The sequence below is a fragment of the Carettochelys insculpta genome, chromosome 1 (assembly GCF_033958435.1).
Source record: "Carettochelys insculpta isolate YL-2023 chromosome 1, ASM3395843v1, whole genome shotgun sequence".
In the NCBI taxonomy this organism is placed as follows: Eukaryota; Metazoa; Chordata; order Testudines; family Carettochelyidae; genus Carettochelys; species Carettochelys insculpta.
The window spans coordinates 153,745,372-153,767,773 of NC_134137.1; the positions used below are offsets into that span (position 1 = coordinate 153,745,372).

General features: G+C 63.5%; 15 non-coding genes across 15 annotated transcripts; all 15 read right to left on the reverse strand.

Annotated features, from left to right (window-relative positions):
- Positions 1 to 953: 953 nt before the first annotated feature.
- TRNAD-GUC (transfer RNA aspartic acid (anticodon GUC)) lies at positions 954 to 1,025 on the reverse strand. The gene has a single exon. It is a non-coding gene; the product is annotated as a tRNA-Asp (tRNA).
- A 1,340-nt stretch (positions 1,026 to 2,365) lies between these two features.
- On the reverse strand, positions 2,366 to 2,437 carry TRNAD-GUC (transfer RNA aspartic acid (anticodon GUC)). Its single transcript has one exon. It is a non-coding gene; the product is annotated as a tRNA-Asp (tRNA).
- Positions 2,438 to 3,778: 1,341 nt separating this feature from the next.
- TRNAD-GUC (transfer RNA aspartic acid (anticodon GUC)) lies at positions 3,779 to 3,850 on the reverse strand. The gene has a single exon. It is a non-coding gene; the product is annotated as a tRNA-Asp (tRNA).
- A 1,341-nt stretch (positions 3,851 to 5,191) lies between these two features.
- TRNAD-GUC (transfer RNA aspartic acid (anticodon GUC)) lies at positions 5,192 to 5,263 on the reverse strand. The gene has a single exon. It is a non-coding gene; the product is annotated as a tRNA-Asp (tRNA).
- Positions 5,264 to 6,603: 1,340 nt separating this feature from the next.
- On the reverse strand, positions 6,604 to 6,675 carry TRNAD-GUC (transfer RNA aspartic acid (anticodon GUC)). The gene has a single exon. It is a non-coding gene; the product is annotated as a tRNA-Asp (tRNA).
- Positions 6,676 to 8,015: 1,340 nt separating this feature from the next.
- TRNAD-GUC (transfer RNA aspartic acid (anticodon GUC)) lies at positions 8,016 to 8,087 on the reverse strand. Its single transcript has one exon. It is a non-coding gene; the product is annotated as a tRNA-Asp (tRNA).
- Positions 8,088 to 10,840: 2,753 nt separating this feature from the next.
- On the reverse strand, positions 10,841 to 10,912 carry TRNAD-GUC (transfer RNA aspartic acid (anticodon GUC)). Its single transcript has one exon. It is a non-coding gene; the product is annotated as a tRNA-Asp (tRNA).
- A 1,341-nt stretch (positions 10,913 to 12,253) lies between these two features.
- On the reverse strand, positions 12,254 to 12,325 carry TRNAD-GUC (transfer RNA aspartic acid (anticodon GUC)). The gene has a single exon. It is a non-coding gene; the product is annotated as a tRNA-Asp (tRNA).
- A 1,341-nt stretch (positions 12,326 to 13,666) lies between these two features.
- On the reverse strand, positions 13,667 to 13,738 carry TRNAD-GUC (transfer RNA aspartic acid (anticodon GUC)). Its single transcript has one exon. It is a non-coding gene; the product is annotated as a tRNA-Asp (tRNA).
- Positions 13,739 to 15,079: 1,341 nt separating this feature from the next.
- On the reverse strand, positions 15,080 to 15,151 carry TRNAD-GUC (transfer RNA aspartic acid (anticodon GUC)). The gene has a single exon. It is a non-coding gene; the product is annotated as a tRNA-Asp (tRNA).
- Positions 15,152 to 16,492: 1,341 nt separating this feature from the next.
- TRNAD-GUC (transfer RNA aspartic acid (anticodon GUC)) lies at positions 16,493 to 16,564 on the reverse strand. Its single transcript has one exon. It is a non-coding gene; the product is annotated as a tRNA-Asp (tRNA).
- Positions 16,565 to 17,905: 1,341 nt separating this feature from the next.
- TRNAD-GUC (transfer RNA aspartic acid (anticodon GUC)) lies at positions 17,906 to 17,977 on the reverse strand. Its single transcript has one exon. It is a non-coding gene; the product is annotated as a tRNA-Asp (tRNA).
- Positions 17,978 to 19,318: 1,341 nt separating this feature from the next.
- Positions 19,319 to 19,390, reverse strand: TRNAD-GUC (transfer RNA aspartic acid (anticodon GUC)). The gene has a single exon. It is a non-coding gene; the product is annotated as a tRNA-Asp (tRNA).
- Positions 19,391 to 20,731: 1,341 nt separating this feature from the next.
- On the reverse strand, positions 20,732 to 20,803 carry TRNAD-GUC (transfer RNA aspartic acid (anticodon GUC)). The gene has a single exon. It is a non-coding gene; the product is annotated as a tRNA-Asp (tRNA).
- Positions 20,804 to 22,144: 1,341 nt separating this feature from the next.
- TRNAD-GUC (transfer RNA aspartic acid (anticodon GUC)) lies at positions 22,145 to 22,216 on the reverse strand. Its single transcript has one exon. It is a non-coding gene; the product is annotated as a tRNA-Asp (tRNA).
- Positions 22,217 to 22,402: the final 186 nt, after the last annotated feature.

The following is a 22,402-nucleotide window of genomic DNA, read 5'->3' on the forward strand; positions in this document are numbered from 1 at the left end:
TGGCTGGATTTGGAGAGCAACACGCAAGTGGTTCTTGCAAGCACTCTTGTGTCTTGGCCCCGAATCTTGGGCAAGCTGGGCCAAGCCAGTTGTCTACGAGAAGCTGCGGAGCGGCTGAGTCTCTTGCTAGTGCTCCTTCGCAGGTCTCCTTTTTCTGCTTGGCGTTCTCCGGATCGGCTCTGTACTTGCACTGGCCGTTTTAGTTTGTGGCAGAGCTGAGGAGGAGGTGTGGCAACCTCTGGTGCAAGGGTTCCTCGGGAAAGGAAGCAGTGCTCGACAGAGCAAGAAGCTTGCGGGGCTCCAGTGCACACGTGAGGAAGTTGCGTGTGAGCCTGTAAGGCAGCAGAGAAGCAATCGCCTCAGAGGGGACTTGGAGAGGTGCGGCGGCCATGGGACAGGCTCCCTCTGGGCCATGCTTCCACACAGGGAGAAGAATGGAATTCCCTGCCCAGAGGCAAGGGTATCAAGAGGCTGCCGAGGGCGCCTCCGTTTGTCTTCAGGCCAGCTCCTCACTTGAGGAGCATCTTCGCCATGAAGTGAGCGTGGCAGGATGGATGACCCATGCTAAGAAAGGATGCGTTCCAGAGCCTTGGAAGAAAGCAGCCTAGTCCACCTGGGCCGCAAGGCGGCGTCCAGAAGTTTGCCGTCGGCGTACGGAATGGGATGGCTTCAGGGAAGTTCCTCTTAAGTGTCGCCTTCCTCCCCTGTGCAAGGGCACAGCGTCCCCCGAGTGGCGGGTGTGGAAGCTGGAGCCGGAGGCCAAAGATGCCGCCAGAGGCTTTCCGGAGGGCGAGGGGGCAGGGTCGAGGTCGCTCCGGAGGCGACAGCGTCGCCTTGCGGCCGAGACTCGGGGACACCGCTTAGTCAGGGGCGGCGGGTTGCGCGGGTGTGCCGAGGCTGAGGGCCGGGCAAGGGGAGAGTCCTTTCTGCCCGCGCAAAAGGGGCGGGCAAAGCTCCCCGTCGGGGAATCGAACCCCGGTCTCCCGCGCGACAGGCGGGGATACTCGCCACTATACTAACGAGGAAAGGAGCAGGGCGGCCGTGCTCACGCCTGCCCGGGGAGGCCTGCTGGGGATGCCCTGGCACACTCTGGCTTTCTCCCCTGGCCCCTCCTCCTTCGCCACGCTCCTCAAGGTCACGCCCTTGCAAAGCCTTGGCCATCTGCGAGGGCCCTGTGAGGGCTGCAGTTTCTCCGGCCCGCGCAGCCGTCCTTTTGCACGCCGCACGTTCCAAAGACTGGGCTTTCCCACCAGGGAAGGCGCTGCTCGTGGACGTCAGCGCCCGCAGAGAGGCCCCCTTGCTCTTCTTCCCATGCATCTACCTCCCAGGCCTGCCCTTCCCAAGCGCAAAGCAGGCGCCAGCTGCCGGCCGCCTTTGCACGGGCATGCCCTGAGGCGGAGCCACCTGTGACGTGGCTGGATTTGGAGAGCAACACGCAAGTGGTTCTTGCAAGCACTCTTGTGTCTTGGCCCCGAATCTTGGGCAAGCTGGGCCAAGCCAGTTGTCTACGAGAAGCTGCGGAGCGGCTGAGTCTCTTGCTAGTGCTCCTTCGCAGGTCTCCTTTTTCTGCTTGGCGTTCTCCGGATCGGCTCTGTACTTGCACTGGCCGTTTTAGTTTGTGGCAGAGCTGAGGAGGAGGTGTGGCAACCTCTGGTGCAAGGGTTCCTCGGGAAAGGAAGCAGTGCTCGACAGAGCAAGAAGCTTGCGGGGCTCCAGTGCACACGTGAGGAAGTTGCGTGTGAGCCTGTAAGGCAGCAGAGAAGCAATCGCCTCAGAGGGGACTTGGAGAGGTGCGGCGGCCATGGGACAGGCTCCCTCTGGGCCATGCTTCCACACAGGGAGAAGAATGGAATTCCCTGCCCAGAGGCAAGGGTATCAAGAGGCTGCCGAGGGCGCCTCCGTTTGTCTTCAGGCCAGCTCCTCACTTGAGGAGCATCTTCGCCATGAAGTGAGCGTGGCAGGATGGATGACCCATGCTAAGAAAGGATGCGTTCCAGAGCCTTGGAAGAAAGCAGCCTAGTCCACCTGGGCCGCAAGGCGGCGTCCAGAAGTTTGCCGTCGGCGTACGGAATGGGATGGCTTCAGGGAAGTTCCTCTTAAGTGTCGCCTTCCTCCCCTGTGCAAGGGCACAGCGTCTCCCGAGTGGCGGGTGTGGAAGCTGGAGCCGGCGGCCAAAGATGCCGCCAGAGGCTTTCCGGAGGGCGAGGGGGCAGGGTCGAGGTCGCTCCGGAGGCGACAGCGTCGCCTTGCGGCCGAGACTCGGGGACACCGCTTAGTCAGGGGCGGCGGGTTGCGCGGGTGTGCCGAGGCTGAGGGCCGGGCAAGGGGAGAGTCCTTTCTGCCCGCGCAAAAGGGGCGGGCAAAGCTCCCCGTCGGGGAATCGAACCCCGGTCTCCCGCGCGACAGGCGGGGATACTCGCCACTATACTAACGAGGAAAGGAGCAGGGCGGCCGTGCTCACGCCTGCCCGGGGAGGCCTGCTGGGGATGCCCTGGCACACTCTGGCTTTCTCCCCTGGCCCCTCCTCCTTCGCCACGCTCCTCAAAGTCACGCCCTTGCAAAGCCTTGGCCATCTGCGAGGGCCCTGTGAGGGCTGCAGTTTCTCCGGCCCGCGCAGCCGTCCTTTTGCACGCCGCACGTTCCAAAGACTGGGCTTTCCCACCAGGGAAGGCGCTGCTCGTGGACGTCAGCGCCCGCAGAGAGGCCCCCTTGCTCTTCTTCCCATGCATCTACCTCCCAGGCCTGCCCTTCCCAAGCGCAAAGCAGGCGCCAGCTGCCGGCCGCCTTTGCACGGGCATGCCCTGAGGCGGAGCCACCTGTGACGTGGCTGGATTTGGAGAGCAACACGCAAGTGGTTCTTGCAAGCACTCTTGTGTCTTGGCCCCGAATCTTGGGCAAGCTGGGCCAAGCCAGTTGTCTACGAGAAGCTGCGGAGCGGCTGAGTCTCTTGCTAGTGCTCCTTCGCAGGTCTCCTTTTTCTGCTTGGCGTTCTCCGGATCGGCTCTGTACTTGCACTGGCCGTTTTAGTTTGTGGCAGAGCTGAGGAGGAGGTGTGGCAACCTCTGGTGCAAGGGTTCCTCGGGAAAGGAAGCAGTGCTCGACAGAGCAAGAAGCTTGCGGGGCTCCAGTGCACACGTGAGGAAGTTGCGTGTGAGCCTGTAAGGCAGCAGAGAAGCAATCGCCTCAGAGGGGACTTGGAGAGGTGCGGCGGCCATGGGACAGGCTCCCTCTGGGCCATGCTTCCACACAGGGAGAAGAATGGAATTCCCTGCCCAGAGGCAAGGGTATCAAGAGGCTGCCGAGGGCGCCTCCGTTTGTCTTCAGGCCAGCTCCTCACTTGAGGAGCATCTTCGCCATGAAGTGAGCGTGGCAGGATGGATGACCCATGCTAAGAAAGGATGCGTTCCAGAGCCTTGGAAGAAAGCAGCCTAGTCCACCTGGGCCGCAAGGCGGCGTCCAGAAGTTTGCCGTCGGCGTACGGAATGGGATGGCTTCAGGGAAGTTCCTCTTAAGTGTCGCCTTCCTCCCCTGTGCAAGGGCACAGCGTCCCCCGAGTGGCGGGTGTGGAAGCTGGAGCCGGCGGCCCAAGATGCCGCCAGAGGCTTTCCGGAGGGCGAGGGGGCAGGGTCGAGGTCGCTCCGGAGGCGACAGTGTCGCCTTGCGGCCGAGACTCGGGGACACCGCTTAGTCAGGGGCGGCGGGTTGCGCGGGTGTGCCGAGGCTGAGGGCCGGGCAAGGGGAGAGTCCTTTCTGCCCGCGCAAAAGGGGGCGGGCAAAGCTCCCCGTCGGGGAATCGAACCCCGGTCTCCCGCGTGACAGGCGGGGATACTCGCCACTATACTAACGAGGAAAGGAGCAGGGCGGCCGTGCTCACGCCTGCCCGGGGAGGCCTGCGGGGGATGCCCTGGCACACTCTGGCTTTCTCCCCTGGCCCCTCCTCCTTCGCCACGCTCCTCAAAGTCACGCCCTTGCAAAGCCTTGGCCATCTGCGAGGGCCCTGTGAGGGCTGCAGTTTCTCCGGCCCGCGCAGCCGTCCTTTTGCACGCCGCACGTTCCAAAGACTGGGCTTTCCCACCAGGGAAGGCGCTGCTCGTGGACGTCAGCGCCCGCAGAGAGGCCCCCTTGCTCTTCTTCCCATGCATCTACCTCCCAGGCCTGCCCTTCCCAAGCGCAAAGCAGGCGCCAGCTGCCGGCCGCCTTTGCACGGGCATGCCCTGAGGCGGAGCCACCTGTGACGTGGCTGGATTTGGAGAGCAACACGCAAGTGGTTCTTGCAAGCACTCTTGTGTCTTGGCCCCGAATCTTGGGCAAGCTGGGCCAAGCCAGTTGTCTACGAGAAGCTGCGGAGCGGCTGAGTCTCTTGCTAGTGCTCCTTCGCAGGTCTCCTTTTTCTGCTTGGCGTTCTCCGGATCGGCTCTGTACTTGCACTGGCCGTTTTAGTTTGTGGCAGAGCTGAGGAGGAGGTGTGGCAACCTCTGGTGCAAGGGTTCCTCGGGAAAGGAAGCAGTGCTCGACAGAGCAAGAAGCTTGCGGGGCTCCAGTGCACACGTGAGGAAGTTGCGTGTGAGCCTGTAAGGCAGCAGAGAAGCAATCGCCTCAGAGGGGACTTGGAGAGGTGCGGCGGCCATGGGACAGGCTCCCTCTGGGCCATGCTTCCACACAGGGAGAAGAATGGAATTCCCTGCCCAGAGGCAAGGGTATCAAGAGGCTGCCGAGGGCGCCTCCGTTTGTCTTCAGGCCAGCTCCTCACTTGAGGAGCATCTTCGCCATGAAGTGAGCGTGGCAGGATGGATGACCCATGCTAAGAAAGGATGCGTTCCAGAGCCTTGGAAGAAAGCAGCCTAGTCCACCTGGGCCGCAAGGCGGCGTCCAGAAGTTTGCCGTCGGCGTACGGAATGGGATGGCTTCAGGGAAGTTCCTCTTAAGTGTCGCCTTCCTCCCCTGTGCAAGGGCACAGCGTCCCCCGAGTGGCGGGTGTGGAAGCTGGAGCCGGCGGCCCAAGATGCCGCCAGAGGCTTTCCGGAGGGCGAGGGGGCAGGGTCGAGGTCGCTCCGGAGGCGACAGTGTCGCCTTGCGGCCGAGACTCGGGGACACCGCTTAGTCAGGGGCGGCGGGTTGCGCGGGTGTGCCGAGGCTGAGGGCCGGGCAAGGGGAGAGTCCTTTCTGCCCGCGCAAAAGGGGGCGGGCAAAGCTCCCCGTCGGGGAATCGAACCCCGGTCTCCCGCGTGACAGGCGGGGATACTCGCCACTATACTAACGAGGAAAGGAGCAGGGCGGCCGTGCTCACGCCTGCCCGGGGAGGCCTGCGGGGGATGCCCTGGCACACTCTGGCTTTCTCCCCTGGCCCCTCCTCCTTCGCCACGCTCCTCAAAGTCACGCCCTTGCAAAGCCTTGGCCATCTGCGAGGGCCCTGTGAGGGCTGCAGTTTCTCCGGCCCGCGCAGCCGTCCTTTTGCACGCCGCACGTTCCAAAGACTGGGCTTTCCCACCAGGGAAGGCGCTGCTCGTGGACGTCAGCGCCCGCAGAGAGGCCCCCTTGCTCTTCTTCCCATGCATCTACCTCCCAGGCCTGCCCTTCCCAAGCGCAAAGCAGGCGCCAGCTGCCGGCCGCCTTTGCACGGGCATGCCCTGAGGCGGAGCCACCTGTGACGTGGCTGGATTTGGAGAGCAACACGCAAGTGGTTCTTGCAAGCACTCTTGTGTCTTGGCCCCGAATCTTGGGCAAGCTGGGCCAAGCCAGTTGTCTACGAGAAGCTGCGGAGCGGCTGAGTCTCTTGCTAGTGCTCCTTCGCAGGTCTCCTTTTTCTGCTTGGCGTTCTCCGGATCGGCTCTGTACTTGCACTGGCCGTTTTAGTTTGTGGCAGAGCTGAGGAGGAGGTGTGGCAACCTCTGGTGCAAGGGTTCCTCGGGAAAGGAAGCAGTGCTCGACAGAGCAAGAAGCTTGCGGGGCTCCAGTGCACACGTGAGGAAGTTGCGTGTGAGCCTGTAAGGCAGCAGAGAAGCAATCGCCTCAGAGGGGACTTGGAGAGGTGCGGCGGCCATGGGACAGGCTCCCTCTGGGCCATGCTTCCACACAGGGAGAAGAATGGAATTCCCTGCCCAGAGGCAAGGGTATCAAGAGGCTGCCGAGGGCGCCTCCGTTTGTCTTCAGGCCAGCTCCTCACTTGAGGAGCATCTTCGCCATGAAGTGAGCGTGGCAGGATGGATGACCCATGCTAAGAAAGGATGCGTTCCAGAGCCTTGGAAGAAAGCAGCCTAGTCCACCTGGGCCGCAAGGCGGCGTCCAGAAGTTTGCCGTCGGCGTACGGAATGGGATGGCTTCAGGGAAGTTCCTCTTAAGTGTCGCCTTCCTCCCCTGTGCAAGGGCACAGCGTCCCCCGAGTGGCGGGTGTGGAAGCTGGAGCCGGAGGCCAAAGATGCCGCCAGAGGCTTTCCGGAGGGCGAGGGGGCAGGGTCGAGGTCGCTCCGGAGGCGACAGCGTCGCCTTGCGGCCGAGACTCGGGGACACCGCTTAGTCAGGGGCGGCGGGTTGCGCGGGTGTGCCGAGGCTGAGGGCCGGGCAAGGGGAGAGTCCTTTCTGCCCGCGCAAAAGGGGCGGGCAAAGCTCCCCGTCGGGGAATCGAACCCCGGTCTCCCGCGCGACAGGCGGGGATACTCGCCACTATACTAACGAGGAAAGGAGCAGGGCGGCCGTGCTCACGCCTGCCCGGGGAGGCCTGCTGGGGATGCCCTGGCACACTCTGGCTTTCTCCCCTGGCCCCTCCTCCTTCGCCACGCTCCTCAAGGTCACGCCCTTGCAAAGCCTTGGCCATCTGCGAGGGCCCTGTGAGGGCTGCAGTTTCTCCGGCCCGCGCAGCCGTCCTTTTGCACGCCGCACGTTCCAAAGACTGGGCTTTCCCACCAGGGAAGGCGCTGCTCGTGGACGTCAGCGCCCGCAGAGAGGCCCCCTTGCTCTTCTTCCCATGCATCTACCTCCCAGGCCTGCCCTTCCCAAGCGCAAAGCAGGCGCCAGCTGCCGGCCGCCTTTGCACGGGCATGCCCTGAGGCGGAGCCACCTGTGACGTGGCTGGATTTGGAGAGCAACACGCAAGTGGTTCTTGCAAGCACTCTTGTGTCTTGGCCCCGAATCTTGGGCAAGCTGGGCCAAGCCAGTTGTCTACGAGAAGCTGCGGAGCGGCTGAGTCTCTTGCTAGTGCTCCTTCGCAGGTCTCCTTTTTCTGCTTGGCGTTCTCCGGATCGGCTCTGTACTTGCACTGGCCGTTTTAGTTTGTGGCAGAGCTGAGGAGGAGGTGTGGCAACCTCTGGTGCAAGGGTTCCTCGGGAAAGGAAGCAGTGCTCGACAGAGCAAGAAGCTTGCGGGGCTCCAGTGCACACGTGAGGAAGTTGCGTGTGAGCCTGTAAGGCAGCAGAGAAGCAATCGCCTCAGAGGGGACTTGGAGAGGTGCGGCGGCCATGGGACAGGCTCCCTCTGGGCCATGCTTCCACACAGGGAGAAGAATGGAATTCCCTGCCCAGAGGCAAGGGTATCAAGAGGCTGCCGAGGGCGCCTCCGTTTGTCTTCAGGCCAGCTCCTCACTTGAGGAGCATCTTCGCCATGAAGTGAGCGTGGCAGGATGGATGACCCATGCTAAGAAAGGATGCGTTCCAGAGCCTTGGAAGAAAGCAGCCTAGTCCACCTGGGCCGCAAGGCGGCGTCCAGAAGTTTGCCGTCGGCGTACGGAATGGGATGGCTTCAGGGAAGTTCCTCTTAAGTGTCGCCTTCCTCCCCTGTGCAAGGGCACAGCGTCTCCCGAGTGGCGGGTGTGGAAGCTGGAGCCGGCGGCCAAAGATGCCGCCAGAGGCTTTCCGGAGGGCGAGGGGGCAGGGTCGAGGTCGCTCCGGAGGCGACAGCGTCGCCTTGCGGCCGAGACTCGGGGACACCGCTTAGTCAGGGGCGGCGGGTTGCGCGGGTGTGCCGAGGCTGAGGGCCGGGCAAGGGGAGAGTCCTTTCTGCCCGCGCAAAAGGGGCGGGCAAAGCTCCCCGTCGGGGAATCGAACCCCGGTCTCCCGCGCGACAGGCGGGGATACTCGCCACTATACTAACGAGGAAAGGAGCAGGGCGGCCGTGCTCACGCCTGCCTGGGGAGGCCTGCTGGGGATGCCCTGGCACACTCTGGCTTTCTCCCCTGGCCCCTCCTCCTTCGCCACGCTCCTCAAAGTCACGCCCTTGCAAAGCCTTGGCCATCTGCGAGGGCCCTGTGAGGGCTGCAGTTTCTCCGGCCCGCGCAGCCGTCCTTTTGCACGCCGCACGTTCCAAAGACTGGGCTTTCCCACCAGGGAAGGCGCTGCTCGTGGACGTCAGCGCCCGCAGAGAGGCCCCCTTGCTCTTCTTCCCATGCATCTACCTCCCAGGCCTGCCCTTCCCAAGCGCAAAGCAGGCGCCAGCTGCCGGCCGCCTTTGCACGGGCATGCCCTGAGGCGGAGCCACCTGTGACGTGGCTGGATTTGGAGAGCAACACGCAAGTGGTTCTTGCAAGCACTCTTGTGTCTTGGCCCCGAATCTTGGGCAAGCTGGGCCAAGCCAGTTGTCTACGAGAAGCTGCGGAGCGGCTGAGTCTCTTGCTAGTGCTCCTTCGCAGGTCTCCTTTTTCTGCTTGGCGTTCTCCGGATCGGCTCTGTACTTGCACTGGCCGTTTTAGTTTGTGGCAGAGCTGAGGAGGAGGTGTGGCAACCTCTGGTGCAAGGGTTCCTCGGGAAAGGAAGCAGTGCTCGACAGAGCAAGAAGCTTGCGGGGCTCCAGTGCACACGTGAGGAAGTTGCGTGTGAGCCTGTAAGGCAGCAGAGAAGCAATCGCCTCAGAGGGGACTTGGAGAGGTGCGGCGGCCATGGGACAGGCTCCCTCTGGGCCATGCTTCCACACAGGGAGAAGAATGGAATTCCCTGCCCAGAGGCAAGGGTATCAAGAGGCTGCCGAGGGCGCCTCCGTTTGTCTTCAGGCCAGCTCCTCACTTGAGGAGCATCTTCGCCATGAAGTGAGCGTGGCAGGATGGATGACCCATGCTAAGAAAGGATGCGTTCCAGAGCCTTGGAAGAAAGCAGCCTAGTCCACCTGGGCCGCAAGGCGGCGTCCAGAAGTTTGCCGTCGGCGTACGGAATGGGATGGCTTCAGGGAAGTTCCTCTTAAGTGTCGCCTTCCTCCCCTGTGCAAGGGCACAGCGTCCCCCGAGTGGCAGGTGTGGAAGCTGGAGCCGGCGGCCAAAGATGCCGCCAGAGGCTTTCCGGAGGGCGAGGGGGCAGGGTCGAGGTCGCTCCGGAGGCGACAGCGTCGCCTTGCGGCCGAGACTCGGGGACACCGCTTAGTCAGGGGCGGCGGGTTGCGCGGGTGTGCCGAGGCTGAGGGCCGGGCAAGGGGAGAGTCCTTTCTGCCCGCGCAAAAGGGGCGGGCAAAGCTCCCCGTCGGGGAATCGAACCCCGGGCTCCCGCGCGACAGGCGGGGATACTCGCCACTATACTAACGAGGAAAGGAGCAGGGCGGCCGTGCTCACGCCTGCCCGGGGAGGCCTGCGGGGGATGCCCTGGCACACTCTGGCTTTCTCCCCTGGCCCCTCCTCCTTCGCCACGCTCCTCAAAGTCACGCCCTTGCAAAGCCTTGGCCATCTGCGAGGGCCCTGTGAGGGCTGCAGTTTCTCCGGCCCGCGCAGCCGTCCTTTTGCACGCCGCACGTTCCAAAGACTGGGCTTTCCCACCAGGGAAGGCGCTGCTCGTGGACGTCAGCGCCCGCAGAGAGGCCCCCTTGCTCTTCTTCCCATGCATCTACCTCCCAGGCCTGCCCTTCCCAAGCGCAAAGCAGGCGCCAGCTGCCGGCCGCCTTTGCACGGGCATGCCCTGAGGCGGAGCCACCTGTGACGTGGCTGGATTTGGAGAGCAACACGCAAGTGGTTCTTGCAAGCACTCTTGTGTCTTGGCCCCGAATCTTGGGCAAGCTGGGCCAAGCCAGTTGTCTACGAGAAGCTGCGGAGCGGCTGAGTCTCTTGCTAGTGCTCCTTCGCAGGTCTCCTTTTTCTGCTTGGCGTTCTCCGGATCGGCTCTGTACTTGCACTGGCCGTTTTAGTTTGTGGCAGAGCTGAGGAGGAGGTGTGGCAACCTCTGGTGCAAGGGTTCCTCGGGAAAGGAAGCAGTGCTCGACAGAGCAAGAAGCTTGCGGGGCTCCAGTGCACACGTGAGGAAGTTGCGTGTGAGCCTGTAAGGCAGCAGAGAAGCAATCGCCTCAGAGGGGACTTGGAGAGGTGCGGCGGCCATGGGACAGGCTCCCTCTGGGCCATGCTTCCACACAGGGAGAAGAATGGAATTCCCTGCCCAGAGGCAAGGGTATCAAGAGGCTGCCGAGGGCGCCTCCGTTTGTCTTCAGGCCAGCTCCTCACTTGAGGAGCATCTTCGCCATGAAGTGAGCGTGGCAGGATGGGTGACCCATGCTAAGAAAGGATGCGTTCCAGAGCCTTGGAAGAAAGCAGCCTAGTCCACCTGGGCCGCAAGGCGGCGTCCAGAAGTTTGCCGTCGGCGTACGGAATGGGATGGCTTCAGGGAAGTTCCTCTTAAGTGTCGCCTTCCTCCCCTGTGCAAGGGCACAGCGTCCCCCGAGTGGCGGGTGTGGAAGCTGGAGCCGGCGGCCCAAGATGCCGCCAGAGGCTTTCCGGAGGGCGAGGGGGCAGGGTCGAGGTCGCTCCGGAGGCGACAGCGTCGCCTTGCGGCCGAGACTCGGGGACACCGCTTAGTCAGGGGCGGCGGGTTGCGCGGGTGTGCCGAGGCTGAGGGCCGGGCAAGGGGAGAGTCCTTTCTGCCCGCGCAAAAGGGGGCGGGCAAAGCTCCCCGTCGGGGAATCGAACCCCGGTCTCCCGCGTGACAGGCGGGGATACTCGCCACTATACTAACGAGGAAAGGAGCAGGGCGGCCGTGCTCACGCCTGCCCGGGGAGGCCTGCGGGGGATGCCCTGGCACACTCTGGCTTTCTCCCCTGGCCCCTCCTCCTTCGCCACGCTCCTCAAAGTCACGCCCTTGCAAAGCCTTGGCCATCTGCGAGGGCCCTGTGAGGGCTGCAGTTTCTCCGGCCCGCGCAGCCGTCCTTTTGCACGCCGCACGTTCCAAAGACTGGGCTTTCCCACCAGGGAAGGCGCTGCTCGTGGACGTCAGCGCCCGCAGAGAGGCCCCCTTGCTCTTCTTCCCATGCATCTACCTCCCAGGCCTGCCCTTCCCAAGCGCAAAGCAGGCGCCAGCTGCCGGCCGCCTTTGCACGGGCATGCCCTGAGGCGGAGCCACCTGTGACGTGGCTGGATTTGGAGAGCAACACGCAAGTGGTTCTTGCAAGCACTCTTGTGTCTTGGCCCCGAATCTTGGGCAAGCTGGGCCAAGCCAGTTGTCTACGAGAAGCTGCGGAGCGGCTGAGTCTCTTGCTAGTGCTCCTTCGCAGGTCTCCTTTTTCTGCTTGGCGTTCTCCGGATCGGCTCTGTACTTGCACTGGCCGTTTTAGTTTGTGGCAGAGCTGAGGAGGAGGTGTGGCAACCTCTGGTGCAAGGGTTCCTCGGGAAAGGAAGCAGTGCTCGACAGAGCAAGAAGCTTGCGGGGCTCCAGTGCACACGTGAGGAAGTTGCGTGTGAGCCTGTAAGGCAGCAGAGAAGCAATCGCCTCAGAGGGGACTTGGAGAGGTGCGGCGGCCATGGGACAGGCTCCCTCTGGGCCATGCTTCCACACAGGGAGAAGAATGGAATTCCCTGCCCAGAGGCAAGGGTATCAAGAGGCTGCCGAGGGCGCCTCCGTTTGTCTTCAGGCCAGCTCCTCACTTGAGGAGCATCTTCGCCATGAAGTGAGCGTGGCAGGATGGATGACCCATGCTAAGAAAGGATGCGTTCCAGAGCCTTGGAAGAAAGCAGCCTAGTCCACCTGGGCCGCAAGGCGGCGTCCAGAAGTTTGCCGTCGGCGTACGGAATGGGATGGCTTCAGGGAAGTTCCTCTTAAGTGTCGCCTTCCTCCCCTGTGCAAGGGCACAGCGTCCCCCGAGTGGCGGGTGTGGAAGCTGGAGCCGGCGGCCCAAGATGCCGCCAGAGGCTTTCCGGAGGGCGAGGGGGCAGGGTCGAGGTCGCTCCGGAGGCGACAGCGTCGCCTTGCGGCCGAGACTCGGGGACACCGCTTAGTCAGGGGCGGCGGGTTGCGCGGGTGTGCCGAGGCTGAGGGCCGGGCAAGGGGAGAGTCCTTTCTGCCCGCGCAAAAGGGGGCGGGCAAAGCTCCCCGTCGGGGAATCGAACCCCGGTCTCCCGCGTGACAGGCGGGGATACTCGCCACTATACTAACGAGGAAAGGAGCAGGGCGGCCGTGCTCACGCCTGCCCGGGGAGGCCTGCGGGGGATGCCCTGGCACACTCTGGCTTTCTCCCCTGGCCCCTCCTCCTTCGCCACGCTCCTCAAAGTCACGCCCTTGCAAAGCCTTGGCCATCTGCGAGGGCCCTGTGAGGGCTGCAGTTTCTCCGGCCCGCGCAGCCGTCCTTTTGCACGCCGCACGTTCCAAAGACTGGGCTTTCCCACCAGGGAAGGCGCTGCTCGTGGACGTCAGCGCCCGCAGAGAGGCCCCCTTGCTCTTCTTCCCATGCATCTACCTCCCAGGCCTGCCCTTCCCAAGCGCAAAGCAGGCGCCAGCTGCCGGCCGCCTTTGCACGGGCATGCCCTGAGGCGGAGCCACCTGTGACGTGGCTGGATTTGGAGAGCAACACGCAAGTGGTTCTTGCAAGCACTCTTGTGTCTTGGCCCCGAATCTTGGGCAAGCTGGGCCAAGCCAGTTGTCTACGAGAAGCTGCGGAGCGGCTGAGTCTCTTGCTAGTGCTCCTTCGCAGGTCTCCTTTTTCTGCTTGGCGTTCTCCGGATCGGCTCTGTACTTGCACTGGCCGTTTTAGTTTGTGGCAGAGCTGAGGAGGAGGTGTGGCAACCTCTGGTGCAAGGGTTCCTCGGGAAAGGAAGCAGTGCTCGACAGAGCAAGAAGCTTGCGGGGCTCCAGTGCACACGTGAGGAAGTTGCGTGTGAGCCTGTAAGGCAGCAGAGAAGCAATCGCCTCAGAGGGGACTTGGAGAGGTGCGGCGGCCATGGGACAGGCTCCCTCTGGGCCATGCTTCCACACAGGGAGAAGAATGGAATTCCCTGCCCAGAGGCAAGGGTATCAAGAGGCTGCCGAGGGCGCCTCCGTTTGTCTTCAGGCCAGCTCCTCACTTGAGGAGCATCTTCGCCATGAAGTGAGCGTGGCAGGATGGATGACCCATGCTAAGAAAGGATGCGTTCCAGAGCCTTGGAAGAAAGCAGCCTAGTCCACCTGGGCCGCAAGGCGGCGTCCAGAAGTTTGCCGTCGGCGTACGGAATGGGATGGCTTCAGGGAAGTTCCTCTTAAGTGTCGCCTTCCTCCCCTGTGCAAGGGCACAGCGTCCCCCGAGTGGCGGGTGTGGAAGCTGGAGCCGGCGGCCCAAGATGCCGCCAGAGGCTTTCCGGAGGGCGAGGGGGCAGGGTCGAGGTCGCTCCGGAGGCGACAGCGTCGCCTTGCGGCCGAGACTCGGGGACACCGCTTAGTCAGGGGCGGCGGGTTGCGCGGGTGTGCCGAGGCTGAGGGCCGGGCAAGGGGAGAGTCCTTTCTGCCCGCGCAAAAGGGGGCGGGCAAAGCTCCCCGTCGGGGAATCGAACCCCGGTCTCCCGCGTGACAGGCGGGGATACTCGCCACTATACTAACGAGGAAAGGAGCAGGGCGGCCGTGCTCACGCCTGCCCGGGGAGGCCTGCGGGGGATGCCCTGGCACACTCTGGCTTTCTCCCCTGGCCCCTCCTCCTTCGCCACGCTCCTCAAAGTCACGCCCTTGCAAAGCCTTGGCCATCTGCGAGGGCCCTGTGAGGGCTGCAGTTTCTCCGGCCCGCGCAGCCGTCCTTTTGCACGCCGCACGTTCCAAAGACTGGGCTTTCCCACCAGGGAAGGCGCTGCTCGTGGACGTCAGCGCCCGCAGAGAGGCCCCCTTGCTCTTCTTCCCATGCATCTACCTCCCAGGCCTGCCCTTCCCAAGCGCAAAGCAGGCGCCAGCTGCCGGCCGCCTTTGCACGGGCATGCCCTGAGGCGGAGCCACCTGTGACGTGGCTGGATTTGGAGAGCAACACGCAAGTGGTTCTTGCAAGCACTCTTGTGTCTTGGCCCCGAATCTTGGGCAAGCTGGGCCAAGCCAGTTGTCTACGAGAAGCTGCGGAGCGGCTGAGTCTCTTGCTAGTGCTCCTTCGCAGGTCTCCTTTTTCTGCTTGGCGTTCTCCGGATCGGCTCTGTACTTGCACTGGCCGTTTTAGTTTGTGGCAGAGCTGAGGAGGAGGTGTGGCAACCTCTGGTGCAAGGGTTCCTCGGGAAAGGAAGCAGTGCTCGACAGAGCAAGAAGCTTGCGGGGCTCCAGTGCACACGTGAGGAAGTTGCGTGTGAGCCTGTAAGGCAGCAGAGAAGCAATCGCCTCAGAGGGGACTTGGAGAGGTGCGGCGGCCATGGGACAGGCTCCCTCTGGGCCATGCTTCCACACAGGGAGAAGAATGGAATTCCCTGCCCAGAGGCAAGGGTATCAAGAGGCTGCCGAGGGCGCCTCCGTTTGTCTTCAGGCCAGCTCCTCACTTGAGGAGCATCTTCGCCATGAAGTGAGCGTGGCAGGATGGATGACCCATGCTAAGAAAGGATGCGTTCCAGAGCCTTGGAAGAAAGCAGCCTAGTCCACCTGGGCCGCAAGGCGGCGTCCAGAAGTTTGCCGTCGGCGTACGGAATGGGATGGCTTCAGGGAAGTTCCTCTTAAGTGTCGCCTTCCTCCCCTGTGCAAGGGCACAGCGTCCCCCGAGTGGCGGGTGTGGAAGCTGGAGCCGGCGGCCCAAGATGCCGCCAGAGGCTTTCCGGAGGGCGAGGGGGCAGGGTCGAGGTCGCTCCGGAGGCGACAGCGTCGCCTTGCGGCCGAGACTCGGGGACACCGCTTAGTCAGGGGCGGCGGGTTGCGCGGGTGTGCCGAGGCTGAGGGCCGGGCAAGGGGAGAGTCCTTTCTGCCCGCGCAAAAGGGGGCGGGCAAAGCTCCCCGTCGGGGAATCGAACCCCGGTCTCCCGCGTGACAGGCGGGGATACTCGCCACTATACTAACGAGGAAAGGAGCAGGGCGGCCGTGCTCACGCCTGCCCGGGGAGGCCTGCGGGGGATGCCCTGGCACACTCTGGCTTTCTCCCCTGGCCCCTCCTCCTTCGCCACGCTCCTCAAAGTCACGCCCTTGCAAAGCCTTGGCCATCTGCGAGGGCCCTGTGAGGGCTGCAGTTTCTCCGGCCCGCGCAGCCGTCCTTTTGCACGCCGCACGTTCCAAAGACTGGGCTTTCCCACCAGGGAAGGCGCTGCTCGTGGACGTCAGCGCCCGCAGAGAGGCCCCCTTGCTCTTCTTCCCATGCATCTACCTCCCAGGCCTGCCCTTCCCAAGCGCAAAGCAGGCGCCAGCTGCCGGCCGCCTTTGCACGGGCATGCCCTGAGGCGGAGCCACCTGTGACGTGGCTGGATTTGGAGAGCAACACGCAAGTGGTTCTTGCAAGCACTCTTGTGTCTTGGCCCCGAATCTTGGGCAAGCTGGGCCAAGCCAGTTGTCTACGAGAAGCTGCGGAGCGGCTGAGTCTCTTGCTAGTGCTCCTTCGCAGGTCTCCTTTTTCTGCTTGGCGTTCTCCGGATCGGCTCTGTACTTGCACTGGCCGTTTTAGTTTGTGGCAGAGCTGAGGAGGAGGTGTGGCAACCTCTGGTGCAAGGGTTCCTCGGGAAAGGAAGCAGTGCTCGACAGAGCAAGAAGCTTGCGGGGCTCCAGTGCACACGTGAGGAAGTTGCGTGTGAGCCTGTAAGGCAGCAGAGAAGCAATCGCCTCAGAGGGGACTTGGAGAGGTGCGGCGGCCATGGGACAGGCTCCCTCTGGGCCATGCTTCCACACAGGGAGAAGAATGGAATTCCCTGCCCAGAGGCAAGGGTATCAAGAGGCTGCCGAGGGCGCCTCCGTTTGTCTTCAGGCCAGCTCCTCACTTGAGGAGCATCTTCGCCATGAAGTGAGCGTGGCAGGATGGGTGACCCATGCTAAGAAAGGATGCGTTCCAGAGCCTTGGAAGAAAGCAGCCTAGTCCACCTGGGCCGCAAGGCGGCGTCCAGAAGTTTGCCGTCGGCGTACGGAATGGGATGGCTTCAGGGAAGTTCCTCTTAAGTGTCGCCTTCCTCCCCTGTGCAAGGGCACAGCGTCCCCCGAGTGGCGGGTGTGGAAGCTGGAGCCGGCGGCCCAAGATGCCGCCAGAGGCTTTCCGGAGGGCGAGGGGGCAGGGTCGAGGTCGCTCCGGAGGCGACAGCGTCGCCTTGCGGCCGAGACTCGGGGACACCGCTTAGTCAGGGGCGGCGGGTTGCGCGGGTGTGCCGAGGCTGAGGGCCGGGCAAGGGGAGAGTCCTTTCTGCCCGCGCAAAAGGGGGCGGGCAAAGCTCCCCGTCGGGGAATCGAACCCCGGTCTCCCGCGTGACAGGCGGGGATACTCGCCACTATACTAACGAGGAAAGGAGCAGGGCGGCCGTGCTCACGCCTGCCCGGGGAGGCCTGCGGGGGATGCCCTGGCACACTCTGGCTTTCTCCCCTGGCCCCTCCTCCTTCGCCACGCTCCTCAAAGTCACGCCCTTGCAAAGCCTTGGCCATCTGCGAGGGCCCTGTGAGGGCTGCAGTTTCTCCGGCCCGCGCAGCCGTCCTTTTGCACGCCGCACGTTCCAAAGACTGGGCTTTCCCACCAGGGAAGGCGCTGCTCGTGGACGTCAGCGCCCGCAGAGAGGCCCCCTTGCTCTTCTTCCCATGCATCTACCTCCCAGGCCTGCCCTTCCCAAGCGCAAAGCAGGCGCCAGCTGCCGGCCGCCTTTGCACGGGCATGCCCTGAGGCGGAGCCACCTGTGACGTGGCTGGATTTGGAGAGCAACACGCAAGTGGTTCTTGCAAGCACTCTTGTGTCTTGGCCCCGAATCTTGGGCAAGCTGGGCCAAGCCAGTTGTCTACGAGAAGCTGCGGAGCGGCTGAGTCTCTTGCTAGTGCTCCTTCGCAGGTCTCCTTTTTCTGCTTGGCGTTCTCCGGATCGGCTCTGTACTTGCACTGGCCGTTTTAGTTTGTGGCAGAGCTGAGGAGGAGGTGTGGCAACCTCTGGTGCAAGGGTTCCTCGGGAAAGGAAGCAGTGCTCGACAGAGCAAGAAGCTTGCGGGGCTCCAGTGCACACGTGAGGAAGTTGCGTGTGAGCCTGTAAGGCAGCAGAGAAGCAATCGCCTCAGAGGGGACTTGGAGAGGTGCGGCGGCCATGGGACAGGCTCCCTCTGGGCCATGCTTCCACACAGGGAGAAGAATGGAATTCCCTGCCCAGAGGCAAGGGTATCAAGAGGCTGCCGAGGGCGCCTCCGTTTGTCTTCAGGCCAGCTCCTCACTTGAGGAGCATCTTCGCCATGAAGTGAGCGTGGCAGGATGGGTGACCCATGCTAAGAAAGGATGCGTTCCAGAGCCTTGGAAGAAAGCAGCCTAGTCCACCTGGGCCGCAAGGCGGCGTCCAGAAGTTTGCCGTCGGCGTACGGAATGGGATGGCTTCAGGGAAGTTCCTCTTAAGTGTCGCCTTCCTCCCCTGTGCAAGGGCACAGCGTCCCCCGAGTGGCGGGTGTGGAAGCTGGAGCCGGCGGCCCAAGATGCCGCCAGAGGCTTTCCGGAGGGCGAGGGGGCAGGGTCGAGGTCGCTCCGGAGGCGACAGCGTCGCCTTGCGGCCGAGACTCGGGGACACCGCTTAGTCAGGGGCGGCGGGTTGCGCGGGTGTGCCGAGGCTGAGGGCCGGGCAAGGGGAGAGTCCTTTCTGCCCGCGCAAAAGGGGGCGGGCAAAGCTCCCCGTCGGGGAATCGAACCCCGGTCTCCCGCGTGACAGGCGGGGATACTCGCCACTATACTAACGAGGAAAGGAGCAGGGCGGCCGTGCTCACGCCTGCCCGGGGAGGCCTGCGGGGGATGCCCTGGCACACTCTGGCTTTCTCCCCTGGCCCCTCCTCCTTCGCCACGCTCCTCAAAGTCACGCCCTTGCAAAGCCTTGGCCATCTGCGAGGGCCCTGTGAGGGCTGCAGTTTCTCCGGCCCGCGCAGCCGTCCTTTTGCACGCCGCACGTTCCAAAGACTGGGCTTTCCCACCAGGGAAGGCGCTGCTCGTGGACGTCAGCGCCCGCAGAGAGGCCCCCTTGCTCTTCTTCCCATGCATCTACCTCCCAGGCCTGCCCTTCCCAAGCGCAAAGCAGGCGCCAGCTGCCGGCCGCCTTTGCACGGGCATGCCCTGAGGCGGAGCCACCTGTGACGTGGCTGGATTTGGAGAGCAACACGCAAGTGGTTCTTGCAAGCACTCTTGTGTCTTGGCCCCGAATCTTGGGCAAGCTGGGCCAAGCCAGTTGTCTACGAGAAGCTGCGGAGCGGCTGAGTCTCTTGCTAGTGCTCCTTCGCAGGTCTCCTTTTTCTGCTTGGCGTTCTCCGGATCGGCTCTGTACTTGCACTGGCCGTTTTAGTTTGTGGCAGAGCTGAGGAGGAGGTGTGGCAACCTCTGGTGCAAGGGTTCCTCGGGAAAGGAAGCAGTGCTCGACAGAGCAAGAAGCTTGCGGGGCTCCAGTGCACACGTGAGGAAGTTGCGTGTGAGCCTGTAAGGCAGCAGAGAAGCAATCGCCTCAGAGGGGACTTGGAGAGGTGCGGCGGCCATGGGACAGGCTCCCTCTGGGCCATGCTTCCACACAGGGAGAAGAATGGAATTCCCTGCCCAGAGGCAAGGGTATCAAGAGGCTGCCGAGGGCGCCTCCGTTTGTCTTCAGGCCAGCTCCTCACTTGAGGAGCATCTTCGCCATGAAGTGAGCGTGGCAGGATGGGTGACCCATGCTAAGAAAGGATGCGTTCCAGAGCCTTGGAAGAAAGCAGCCTAGTCCACCTGGGCCGCAAGGCGGCGTCCAGAAGTTTGCCGTCGGCGTACGGAATGGGATGGCTTCAGGGAAGTTCCTCTTAAGTGTCGCCTTCCTCCCCTGTGCAAGGGCACAGCGTCCCCCGAGTGGCGGGTGTGGAAGCTGGAGCCGGCGGCCCAAGATGCCGCCAGAGGCTTTCCGGAGGGCGAGGGGGCAGGGTCGAGGTCGCTCCGGAGGCGACAGCGTCGCCTTGCGGCCGAGACTCGGGGACACCGCTTAGTCAGGGGCGGCGGGTTGCGCGGGTGTGCCGAGGCTGAGGGCCGGGCAAGGGGAGAGTCCTTTCTGCCCGCGCAAAAGGGGGCGGGCAAAGCTCCCCGTCGGGGAATCGAACCCCGGTCTCCCGCGTGACAGGCGGGGATACTCGCCACTATACTAACGAGGAAAGGAGCAGGGCGGCCGTGCTCACGCCTGCCCGGGGAGGCCTGCGGGGGATGCCCTGGCACACTCTGGCTTTCTCCCCTGGCCCCTCCTCCTTCGCCACGCTCCTCAAAGTCACGCCCTTGCAAAGCCTTGGCCATCTGCGAGGGCCCTGTGAGGGCTGCAGTTTCTCCGGCCCGCGCAGCCGTCCTTTTGCACGCCGCACGTTCCAAAGACTGGGCTTTCCCACCAGGGAAGGCGCTGCTCGTGGACGTCAGCGCCCGCAGAGAGGCCCCCTTGCTCTTCTTCCCATGCATCTACCTCCCAGGCCTGCCCTTCCCAAGCGCAAAGCAGGCGCCAGCTGCCGGCCGCCTTTGCACGGGCATGCCCTGAGGCGGAGCCACCTGTGACGTGGCTGGATTTGGAGAGCAACACGCAAGTGGTTCTTGCAAGCACTCTTGTGTCTTGGCCCCGAATCTTGGGCAAGCTGGGCCAAGCCAGTTGTCTACGAGAAGCTGCGGAGCGGCTGAGTCTCTTGCTAGTGCTCCTTCGCAGGTCTCCTTTTTCTGCTTGGCGTTCTCCGGATCGGCTCTGTACTTGCACTGGCCGTTTTAGTTTGTGGCAGAGCTGAGGAGGAGGTGTGGCAACCTCTGGTGCAAGGGTTCCTCGGGAAAGGAAGCAGTGCTCGACAGAGCAAGAAGCTTGCGGGGCTCCAGTGCACACGTGAGGAAGTTGCGTGTGAGCCTGTAAGGCAGCAGAGAAGCAATCGCCTCAGAGGGGACTTGGAGAGGTGCGGCGGCCATGGGACAGGCTCCCTCTGGGCCATGCTTCCACACAGGGAGAAGAATGGAATTCCCTGCCCAGAGGCAAGGGTATCAAGAGGCTGCCGAGGGCGCCTCCGTTTGTCTTCAGGCCAGCTCCTCACTTGAGGAGCATCTTCGCCATGAAGTGAGCGTGGCAGGATGGGTGACCCATGCTAAGAAAGGATGCGTTCCAGAGCCTTGGAAGAAAGCAGCCTAGTCCACCTGGGCCGCAAGGCGGCGTCCAGAAGTTTGCCGTCGGCGTACGGAATGGGATGGCTTCAGGGAAGTTCCTCTTAAGTGTCGCCTTCCTCCCCTGTGCAAGGGCACAGCGTCCCCCGAGTGGCGGGTGTGGAAGCTGGAGCCGGCGGCCCAAGATGCCGCCAGAGGCTTTCCGGAGGGCGAGGGGGCAGGGTCGAGGTCGCTCCGGAGGCGACAGCGTCGCCTTGCGGCCGAGACTCGGGGACACCGCTTAGTCAGGGGCGGCGGGTTGCGCGGGTGTGCCGAGGCTGAGGGCCGGGCAAGGGGAGAGTCCTTTCTGCCCGCGCAAAAGGGGGCGGGCAAAGCTCCCCGTCGGGGAATCGAACCCCGGTCTCCCGCGTGACAGGCGGGGATACTCGCCACTATACTAACGAGGAAAGGAGCAGGGCGGCCGTGCTCACGCCTGCCCGGGGAGGCCTGCGGGGGATGCCCTGGCACACTCTGGCTTTCTCCCCTGGCCCCTCCTCCTTCGCCACGCTCCTCAAAGTCACGCCCTTGCAAAGCCTTGGCCATCTGCGAGGGCCCTGTGAGGGCTGCAGTTTCTCCGGCCCGCGCAGCCGTCCTTTTGCACGCCGCACGTTCCAAAGACTGGGCTTTCCCACCAGGGAAGGCGCTGCTCGTGGACGTCAGCGCCCGCAGAGAGGCCCCCTTGCTCTTCTTCCCATGCATCTACCTCCCAGGCCTGCCCTTCCCAAGCGCAAAGCAGGCGCCAGCTGCCGGCCGCCTTTGCACGGGCATGCCCTGAGGCGGAGCCACCTGTGACGTGGCTGGATTTGGAGAGCAACACGCAAGTGGTTCTTGCAAGCACTCTTGTGTCTTGGCCCCGAATCTTGGGCAAGCTGGGCCAAGCCAGTTGTCTACGAGAAGCTGCGGAGCGGCTGAGTCTCTTGCTAGTGCTCCTTCGCAGGTCTCCTTTTTCTGCTTGGCGTTCTCCGGATCGGCTCTGTACTTGCACTGGCCGTTTTAGTTTGTGGCAGAGCTGAGGAGGAGGTGTGGCAACCTCTGGTGCAAGGGTTCCTCGGGAAAGGAAGCAGTGCTCGACAGAGCAAGAAGCTTGCGGGGCTCCAGTGCACACGTGAGGAAGTTGCGTGTGAGCCTGTAAGGCAGCAGAGAAGCAATCGCCTCAGAGGGGACTTGGAGAGGTGCGGCGGCCATGGGACAGGCTCCCTCTGGGCCATGCTTCCACACAGGGAGAAGAATGGAATTCCCTGCCCAGAGGCAAGGGTATCAAGAGGCTGCCGAGGGCGCCTCCGTTTGTCTTCAGGCCAGCTCCTCACTTGAGGAGCATCTTCGCCATGAAGTGAGCGTGGCAGGATGGGTGACCCATGCTAAGAAAGGATGCGTTCCAGAGCCTTGGAAGAAAGCAGCCTAGTCCACCTGGGCCGCAAGGCGGCGTCCAGAAGTTTGCCGTCGGCGTACGGAATGGGATGGCTTCAGGGAAGTTCCTCTTAAGTGTCGCCTTCCTCCCCTGTGCAAGGGCACAGCGTCCCCCGAGTGGCGGGTGTGGAAGCTGGAGCCGGCGGCCCAAGATGCCGCCAGAGGCTTTCCGGAGGGCGAGGGGGCAGGGTCGAGGTCGCTCCGGAGGCGACAGCGTCGCCTTGCGGCCGAGACTCGGGGACACCGCTTAGTCAGGGGCGGCGGGTTGCGCGGGTGTGCCGAGGCTGAGGGCCGGGCAAGGGGAGAGTCCTTTCTGCCCGCGCAAAAGGGGGCGGGCAAAGCTCCCCGTCGGGGAATCGAACCCCGGTCTCCCGCGTGACAGGCGGGGATACTCGCCACTATACTAACGAGGAAAGGAGCAGGGCGGCCGTGCTCACGCCTGCCCGGGGAGGCCTGCGGGGGATGCCCTGGCACACTCTGGCTTTCTCCCCTGGCCCCTCCTCCTTCGCCACGCTCCTCAAAGTCACGCCCTTGCAAAGCCTTGGCCATCTGCGAGGGCCCTGTGAGGGCTGCAGTTTCTCCGGCCCGCGCAGCCGTCC